Source organism: Adiantum capillus-veneris, chromosome 3, assembly GCF_014529385.1.
Source record: "Adiantum capillus-veneris isolate H3 chromosome 3, ASM1452938v2, whole genome shotgun sequence".
Classification (NCBI taxonomy): domain Eukaryota; kingdom Viridiplantae; phylum Streptophyta; class Polypodiopsida; order Polypodiales; family Pteridaceae; genus Adiantum; species Adiantum capillus-veneris.
In genome coordinates this window covers 144,131,562-144,141,121 of record NC_140933.1, presented here as the reverse complement: position 1 = coordinate 144,141,121, position 9,560 = coordinate 144,131,562, and positions in this window count along the sequence as shown.

The window sequence follows — 9,560 nt, the reverse complement described above, 5'->3', positions numbered from 1 at the left end:
CGCCCGACCCCGCTGAGCCCACCATCGACTTGCTCTTTCGCCGACAGAGCAAGCGAGCCTTGCCGCAGAGGTAGAGCGCTTGCAGGCGACTTCGGTCATCTGCAAGGTTCTCGGCACTCGACCTAGCAGAGGAGAGCTGCGAGACCTTCTCCAGGCCCGCCTTCTCGCAGAGGTGGGCAAGATCTTGGATGTCCAGATTCTCGGACGGGGGTACTACCAGATTGAGTTCGAGACTTTCGAGATGGCCTCCAAGGTCATTGCTATGAGTCCACTGGCCATCCGAGCATCACGCGCCCACTTTCGACAGTGGCGACATGGTTTTGACACGACTTCGGATGTGCTAGTAGAGGAGGCAGACATCCCCATCTCAGTCTGCTTTCCGGGTTTACGGAGGGAGTACCTTCCACTTCTCTCCAGGATTGGCTCCGCCATCGGGACAGTCCTGGAGACACCTCGTACGGCAGCATCAGTAGCTGCCAAGGCGGCTGGCATCCCTTCAGTTCGAGTTTTGGTCAGAGATACCCACACGCTCCCGAAGGTCATCCTTCTGCCTCGGGTGAGTGGGGGTTGGTTTCAACAGAGTGTGGAGTACTCGGGTCTCCCGAACCAGTGCTTCATTTGCAGACAGATGGGCCACCTAGCGAAGGCCTGTCCACGGAGGAGACCACGACCCGCACCCCAACCTGCCAAGGCTGGGCCGCAGCCACCGGCCGCAGCCACAGCCAGCGACATAGAGCACAGATTCAGTGCCACCCTCCGAGCCTAGGGCTCCAGCGGAGGAGGGGTGGCAGTAGGCCCGTGGCCGTCGACGCCACGGGCCACAGCGACAGCCTGGCACTCAGAGTGGCCCCCAGGTGCCTACTCAGCAGCAGTGGGTTCCCACGGGGAACCGCCTTGGGCCTCTTGAGTAGGAGGAGCCTCCTTCGCCAGCCTCCACCTTCGCTTCACCCTCGCCAGCCGCTCCGCCTTCCGATCTCCCCTCCTCCTCATGCCCTCCCCCGCCCTCTGCTACCGCTCACCCCCCACCTCGCCCCCCCCATGTCTCTGCCGCCCCTCCCCGCTTCCCCTCCCCCCCCCCCCCCCCCCCCCCCCCCCAGCCCCTTCTCCCCCTCCTCCTGCTTTAGTACCTCAGTCGGCTCAGGAGACTGGACCCTCGCCGGCGGCCAGGAGATCTCTTGGCAACGCCTTTGCCACGAGTCGCCTAGCGAGAGAGGGTCAGCCCTTCATGCGGCCCCCTCTGCAGATTCAGACATCTTCTCTTGCAGCTATCCCGCGTGGTTTGACGAGCATTGACCTCCGACGCCGCTGGGATTTCTTCGATTACGGGTTTACTCGTTTTCTTGGCGACTCCGCAGCAGACCACGATGCAGCCTGCTTCAGAGTCCACGCTTTGTTCCTCGCCGCTTGGGGGACAGAGGCCTTGGACTCAGCAGTTGGTTTCTCCTTCCCCCTCTGTGGCAGGACTGAGACAGAGTGGTCCCTCGACTCAGTGGTGGGATGGTTGCATACACAGGTTCTCGAGTTCTCTCACCACATGGGAGAACTTGGCGTTACAGATTTGCTGCAGACGTTGTGGCCACTGGCCAAGTTTGCGGTGACACCCCCAGACTCAGCAGGATGTAGACACATTGTGGTGTACTTTTTTGCTGATACGTAGTGTTTGCCTTGCTATGTATTCATTCATGAGGACTCCTGGAAAGAGGAGGTTGCTTTACGCACGGCTCGCTCTGCTTGGGCTTGGACCAGGCACTCACTGCAGTCTCGCCTATCTAGAGGACGCTCGGATGCGGATTACTCCCCATCCAAGCCTGCTTTGAAGATAGCTCGTCTTGCTGCTGCGGCAGCATCTGTTCTCTCTCGCTCCCCATGAGGATCGTCTCGTGGAACGTGCAGGGACTAGGTGGGCCCCAGTTTCAGCAACAGCGGGGCCGATTGCGTCAGGAGCTTTAGCGTTGCCTTGTGGGAGGAGAGATTGATCTCCTTATGCTTCAGGAGCACCATTTGTCTGAGAGCCGCATTCGGCGATGTGGTCAGATTTTGCGTGGACGCTATGATACCTTTTGGTCAGCTGCTTTTGGACCTGGAGGCATCCAGGGTGGGGTATGTATGACTATTGCGGACTCACTACAGCAGGCCATTGTGGGCAGAGGGATTATTGTACCAGGCAGGGCTCAGTGGATTACTATGCAGGTTTAGGGTAGCCTTGTGGGTTTCCTGAACATCTATGCGCCCAATGTGGCGAGTGCTCGTGCAGACTTTTGGTCACAGATTGTTGAGTCTTTGCCACAGGTTGACCAGTGGTGTGTAGGAGGGGACTTCAACATGTTGGAGGACCCTTCTGACAGGATCGGAGGCAGCCATGCTACTGTGCATGGAGTCGAGTTAGTAGCTTGGGAGAGGTTTTGTATGACGCTGAGGGTCTCGGATACATGGCAGCATTCTGGCTTTGTGAGGCCTCTAGAGAGTCTTGCCTTCTCTAGATCGGACCGTAGAGTGGGAGCAGTGAATCTATCGCGCATAGATTGCTTCTACACTAGTGACCACTTCAGTGACTTGGGGGGATCAGTGGGCATCCTGGCAGGGACATCCTTCTCGGACCATGCACCAGTGATTCTCACAGTGGCAGATAGGCAGAGGAGTGGGAGAACAATGCTTCGCATCCCAGAGCGGGTCTTGTTGGACTCAGCACTCAGAGAGAGGGTCGAGGCTCTATGGACAGAGGGCATGGACAGCCAGGCTCCACCTGCAGACAGAGTGGACTCAGGCCTAGCTCAGCTTAGCCACTTCTTTCTCTAGGAGTCTCTGGCTCGACGGGCTGCAACGAGAGAGGAGGAGCAGCGTCTCAGACAAGGCATTGCTTCACTACAGAGGATGCAGGAGCAGCATCCAAAAAGTCCATGGTTGGAGGAGCAGTTACAGCAGGCTCGACAGGAGCTTGCTTGCACAAAGGAGAGGCGCCATGAGTTTGCCTTTCATCGACAGGCATCTCAGTGGACTCAGGTGGGTGACAGGGTGACAGGTGGTTTTTTTGAGACAGTGGGACCTCGGCACTCGCATGCCAAGGTCAATCAGTTGAGGAGACCCGATGGGTCAGTTGTTTGTGAGCCTGAGGATATGCGTGCAGTCGCTACTGACTTTTACCGTGAGCTACTGTCGGCTGAGCCCGAGTCAGAGAGACATGATGCATGCAAGGAGCAGGTTTGGGCACAGATGCCCTGTCTTGTGACTAAGGAGATGCGGTAGAGGCTTGAGTTACCTCTTCAGCTTGAGGAGCTGCACACGGCTCTTAGGGCCCTCCCTCGTGGTAGCTGTCCAGGTGAGGATGGGCTGACTCCCAGCTTCTTCTTGGAGTACTGGGACCTGCTTGGCCCAGATCTTTGTAGTGCCTTTCAGTACATTCTGCACACAGGAGTGATGCCGGATAGCATGAGTGAGGGCCTGATTTACCTCATTCCAAAGGAGGGTGGCTCCTTGGATGAGATTCGACAGTGGCGCCCCATCACCATTCTCAACTCAGCCTACAAAATTCTTGCCAAGGCTCCGAGTTTGAGGATTCAGCCACTTTTGCAGAGCCTTATACATGGGACTCAGACAGGTTTTGTCAAGGAACGCAGTATCCTTGACAACATCTTCACTTTTTGGGAGGCTTCTGCCCTTGCACGGCTCCGTGGGGAGGACCTTGTGATTCTTCTTCTCGATTTTGAGAAGGCATACGACAGAGTCGACTGGGACTTTCTAGAGGGCACGCTACGCAGGATGGGCTTCTCAGAGGCTTGGATCAGAGGGGTGTCAGCTTTGTACAGACAGGCTCACAGTCAGGTGCTTTTGGCAGGAGGTAGAGGTGAGCGCTTCATGCTCACACGATCGGTCAGACAGGGTTGTCCTCTTGCCCCCTTTCTCTTTTTGTTCTATGCGGAGGCGATGAGCAGATTTTTGGTGTCACAGCAGGTTGGTTTGAGGGGCTTAGCACTCCCTCTACGGGGAGATGAGCTTCTGGACGCTGAGTTTGCCGACAACTCAACCTTGTACTTAGAGGGCCAGGAGGCCAATTTACACAGATGTGGGCAGGCTTTGGAGACCTTCTGCTGTGCATCGGGCGCACTGATCAACTGGAGAAAGACAGTGGCTTTCTCGGTTGGTAGTGCTCCTGTGCCAGATTAGATGCCAGGAGAGGGTTTCAGGTGGATTCCTCCAGGGACTGCAGTTCGGTACTTGGGTTGTCAGGTTGGTTTGGATTTGTCCCCCGAGCAGCAGATTGCTCCTCTTCTCCTGTCCATCAGGAGAAAGTTGTTACATTGGAGCTCAGCCCGACTTTCGCTGGCTGGTAGAGTAGTAGTTGCCAACCAGGTGTTGTTGGCGACTATGTGGTACATCACTTATTGCTGGATCTTCTCGAGTTCTTGCATCAGCCAGGTACAGAGGCTGATCAGGAACTTCCTTTGGTCAGGTCGCGACACTCAGATTGCCCGAGCCAAGGTGGCTTGGTCGGTCATCACACTTCCTTGTTCTCAGGGAGGGCTTGGGATCATTGATCCAGCACAACAGAGCAGAGCCCTTCTTGGGAAGTTCGTCCTCAGAGGACTTCTTCCAGGCGAGGAGCCCTGGAAGGAGTTCTTGTTGCAGAGGCTTCGTGCCAGGGTGCCTCAGTTAGGAGGCCCTTGGCAACCTTCGACCAGATGGATCTTTACGGAGTTGCGTCGAGTTGGTTTGAGCAGGAGACTGGAGGACCGATTCGCTGTGAGTCTGCTTCGTTCTTGGGAGCTATTACGGCGTGGCCTAGAGCAGAGACAACCGACGTGCACGGAGGAGCGCCTACGGCAGCCCCTCTTCTGGAACCCCATGGTTAGCACTCAGCGAGGCCACTTGTTTGGGAGTTGGCCTCATGTTTCTTGGGGTCCCATGGCAGCAGGTCCAGCGCGCTCTCTAGGTGACTGGCTAGAGTTCACAGGTTTGTCAGAGGAGGTGCAGGTTGTCCAGCTACAGGGCATGAGAGGGGTTCAGAGCATGTGTCAGGACATCTCAGAGTCAGTTCCAGCTGACTGGCTCACGCCTCTCGAGCCAGTAGCACCCCGGTGGATGGGAGCCTTCACACGACTGGAGGTTCTCATTTCAGTTAGGGCTTACTCAGAGACTGTCCCAGCCCTGTTCTTCGAGCTTCAGGGTGGGGGACGACTACAGAGAGTTGCAGTAGAGGCCCCGCAGGTAGCAGAGTGTTGTGTCCAGAGGATCCGAGTTGTGGGCATCTGTGGGAGGACTTGCGTCATAGAACCTGACCCAACAGCTCTTGAGACAGGACACTGGAGGCTATGGGCTTGGGAGTGCTGTCCACTGGCACGAGTACAGTGGGATCCTGGTGAGTGGCTTTGGAGGGACCCATTCTCTTCTGCAGACCGCCCAGGAGTCCCTTTCTTTCAGTACACTGTTCGGCTTGGATGTCATATACCTGCAGCATAGAGTGAGGCCCGCCCCGCTGCAGCACGTCATTGGCAGGAGGAGGGTCTCACAGTTGAGTTCTTGGTAGCTTTTTGGCAGAGGATGTGGCACTCTAGACAGCCGAGGTGCGTCACCTTGTTCCAGTGGTTGGTTGCACACAGAGCCACAACAGTAGGGAGCTGACTTGTACATAGTGGTCTCTCGGCCGCATGTACAGCCTGTGACCAGTTGGTGGAGAGTCAGCGTCACTGTCTTTGGGACTGTCCCTCGGCCCAGCAGGTGTGGCTACGAGTTCTTCGGCTGATGCCTGCCCTCTCCACGGCTTGACAGTACACTTGGGGGGCAGCGGCTTGGTCCACCCTCACGGGCCTGGCACTTCAGTTTGAGCTATCTTCCACCAGCAGGATGATAGTGATACAGGGGGGTCGACCTACACTCCAGCCTGCTACAGACCTTACTCCACAGGAGTGGAGCAGTGAGAGAGCGGAGTGTTGGGAGCTCATCAGCGGCCTAGCTCTCTGGTTCATCTGGCGGGCCCGTTGTTTCCGCATCTTTGAGGCTCGCCTTGTACCACCAGCAGAGACTGTTCGTGACTTTTGGCTAGAGCTGATCCATACTCTCAGAGGACAGCTTGAGGGACTACAGGGAAGCTCCGACCGCATGCGGGAGCGCCGCGAGGCTTTCCTTCGACTCTGGCGCCCTGGGCCATTCTACTCCATGGTCCAGGGGGTACTCAGATGGCACTACTGTCCACCTGTGTGGCTTTTCCCTCCTCCCATCTCTTGATTTAGCCCCATTGTACATATGCTGTTTTTTCATTGGGAGAGTCTCCCCACCATGCTTGTTGTAGCCCTCTCTTGCAGAGGTGGATGTAGCCCTATGGGCAGTTTTCATTAACTAATAGAAGGATCTTTTTCTCAACAAAAAAAAAAAAAAAACCAAGTAACCATGCATTGATTGTTCTCTCCAAAAAAAATTCAAGCTCTTCATTTGATTGATTCCACATTTTTGGAAAAATCAAGTAGGTTCCGTGCATATTCCACAGTACACTGTAAAGGGCCTCGTAAAAAATTAAGGTATTATTTCCATCCAGATCATGAAAAATTCTCCGTGCTACATCCAAGTTCTTGTGGTATACAAATCGATATCCAATTAGAAGATCTGTCTTTTGGCATGCTGCCTGTCCTGCTATGACATTAAATTTTTGATGGTGTTGTGGAAAGCATAACTCAAGAATACGACGAGTCCTTTGCAATCTATTAGTGCTCCAAATCCACACCTCAAACCATTGCATGCAAAAATCAAGGAAAGTGAATGCATCTTTGCGAATAAAATGCCACACATTTGTACTCTCTTCAACGAGATGCATATGTTTTCCCAATCTCGGCATACATCACCATGTTGCATTTCAATGGTCTTAAGTAAAACACCATTGAGTTCAAGGATCAATACTCTTCTTTGTTTCCGTATAGTATTTGAGGGTGGTGGAATCAATTTCCTTCTAGGCCTATGAGTCCGCAATGACATGTGCCACCTCAATAGTAAATGCTTTGTACATTTGAAATCAAATTTATATGCTTCAGAATCTCCTGTTCCAAAAAAAAAGGCATGATGGTCAATGGAAGAGATATTATTTTCAATTAACACATCGTGCACCAACATTATTTATTTTATCCATGATATATATAGACTTAAACCTTGAGAAGACAACAAAAGAAAATATTTTTCTTCAATACACAGAAGAAATCTTGTACAAAGAGCTCCAACCACAAAGATAAAAGAGAGACTTCTTTTCCAAGGCTGAATAACATCTAGTTGATGAATATAAAAGTGTACATATTTGGTTCATGTTCAAATAATTGGACCCAACACATTGTTTTGGCCGGAATACTAGAGCCCAACACATTGTTTTGGTCAAAATCTTCTTAACACATTTCCACCACTCTAGATGTATGTGAACATTCCAGGTAATTGAGTCAACGCGCACGCCAAGCCCTTACTGGTTGTTTTCTTCCACCTGCAATAAAAAATATGCTAGATTAGATAAAAATTTGATTTTATTTTTTATATTTTTTGATAAATCTAAAGTGATTCCTACCCATAAGCTTAAGTAGGCCTTTTGTAGCTTTGATATGTATGCTTTTGCTTCAACTCCGTAATGAAATGACCACAACCATACCCCAAGCTAGTAGCATAAGCAATAGCATGTTGATCACTCAAATTTTTTGTTTTGTGAGAGAATTTTAACAATTTCAGCTGGTTTGAAGATAATAGTGGCACACCAAACTTGGATGCCAACATAGCTGGATCCTTGCTTAAGGAGTTTACTACTTTCTTGAACATAACTTAACTTGTTATTGCACAATGGTAGCTGTGAAGATGCACAAGATGAGCTTTCCACTTCGACTGAATTGTTGTCAAGTTCTTCCCTTAGAACTTGGACATTGAACATGCCCCATTCTTCCATTATGTCTTGAAACTTTGTAAATAGGTCATGAACCTCTGTGATTGGAGATTGTCCTAGCCGATTGAGTGAAATAACAGATCGAATGTCATTTGTATTATTTAGATTTAAAAGGTATGGTAGAAGCTCATTGCAAAGAAGATAGTCAGGCCTCCCTTGAAAACTTTCAGGATATAAGCAGTTAACATTTGGGTTAATACATCCCTTGAAAGGGCTATCATCAATGAGCAATGTATTCTTTGTACTGCATAAATTCATGCATTGATACCAAACCCTCAACAAAGGCTTAAACATAGCCTCAACATTAGGCTTATCCGGTCTATACACTTTTCGAAGATTATGGATGTAGCAATCTTCTTGTCCCCATACCATAAAGAAATGATATTTTTTATGTGCATGCTTTTCAAGAGTGTTCACATAAGTGAAAACATTCTTTTGTAGCATGGTTGACCAAATACCAACATGAAAGTACTGACATATCTCATCCAAAAATTCAAAACAACTCGGGCGAACAACAATTGTGGTGTGACCAAGGTCAATTTTGACACAATCTGTACATGGATGCCTCTTGTCTTCTTTGCTGAGTAAAACTCCATTAATATCAAGAATGAGTGCATGTTTCTTCATGTTGATTGCATGAGCAATATTTTCTGCATACGATACACAAGAATGATAACAATTTAAGTTTTTGCACTTATAAATCTCAAAACAAGGGACCATATATTTGCAGCACACAATTGTAAATTGCACACGTTTATTTACGTCTCATACTCCCATACTCATCTATAATGATGTCTCCTAAAAGTGATTGCATTTCTCTATTGATGTGGGAAGATTGAAAGACTAGTTTATCTCCATCTCTCTCAAAAGAATATAAGCTTCCAAGTGGCCTACGTTTTCGTGCATCAGGACGTAGTTCCTCAATGTTGATGTCTACTTGTGGCACACTAGATCCTTGATTTTGAATGTCAATTTCACCTGCAAAGACAACATAATAGAATTTTGTATTATCTTCCAAAAAGGGCCATATCTATACTAATCACATTGGACAAATAAGTACCTTTGTTTTTCTCACCAACTTCAATCCCTTGCTACCTTTCTTGAATGCTTTGGACTTTGTTTGTATTTGGTGTCGCTTTTCCTGTCCTTTTGTCAGTTTTTTTTTGTATGTCCTTGGTTGCAAGAGTCGCTTGGAGCTCTTCATAGGCTTTACCCTTCTTCTCACTACCCTCTGCATCCTCATCTCTTTGAGGCATGTTGTTAGTGTCGTGTGAAGGTTTTGGAGAATTTTGCACAACAAAATCACTTTGATGCTCTACCACCACCATCTCCTCTTCACTATTCCTAATGTCACTTTCATGAATTTGGGTCTCTCCAATTGTAGGTAGCATGTTCTCGCTCTCTTTAGTCATGTCATTTGAATTTTTTTGAGAGGTTTGTTCTACAAGATCACTTTTGTGCTCTACAAGATCACCTTTATGAAACTCGGTCTCTCCAACAATGGTGGGTAGCACTTGTGCTGCTTGAGATATGTTATCTCCGTCTTCTATTTTGTTGTCTTCATCTGAAAGATGAAAAAAGCCAAATTTTTATCTATTTAGAAAATAGTATAGTGGATTTTCAATAACCATAGAATCCATTTCATTTCCATCATCTAACCCAA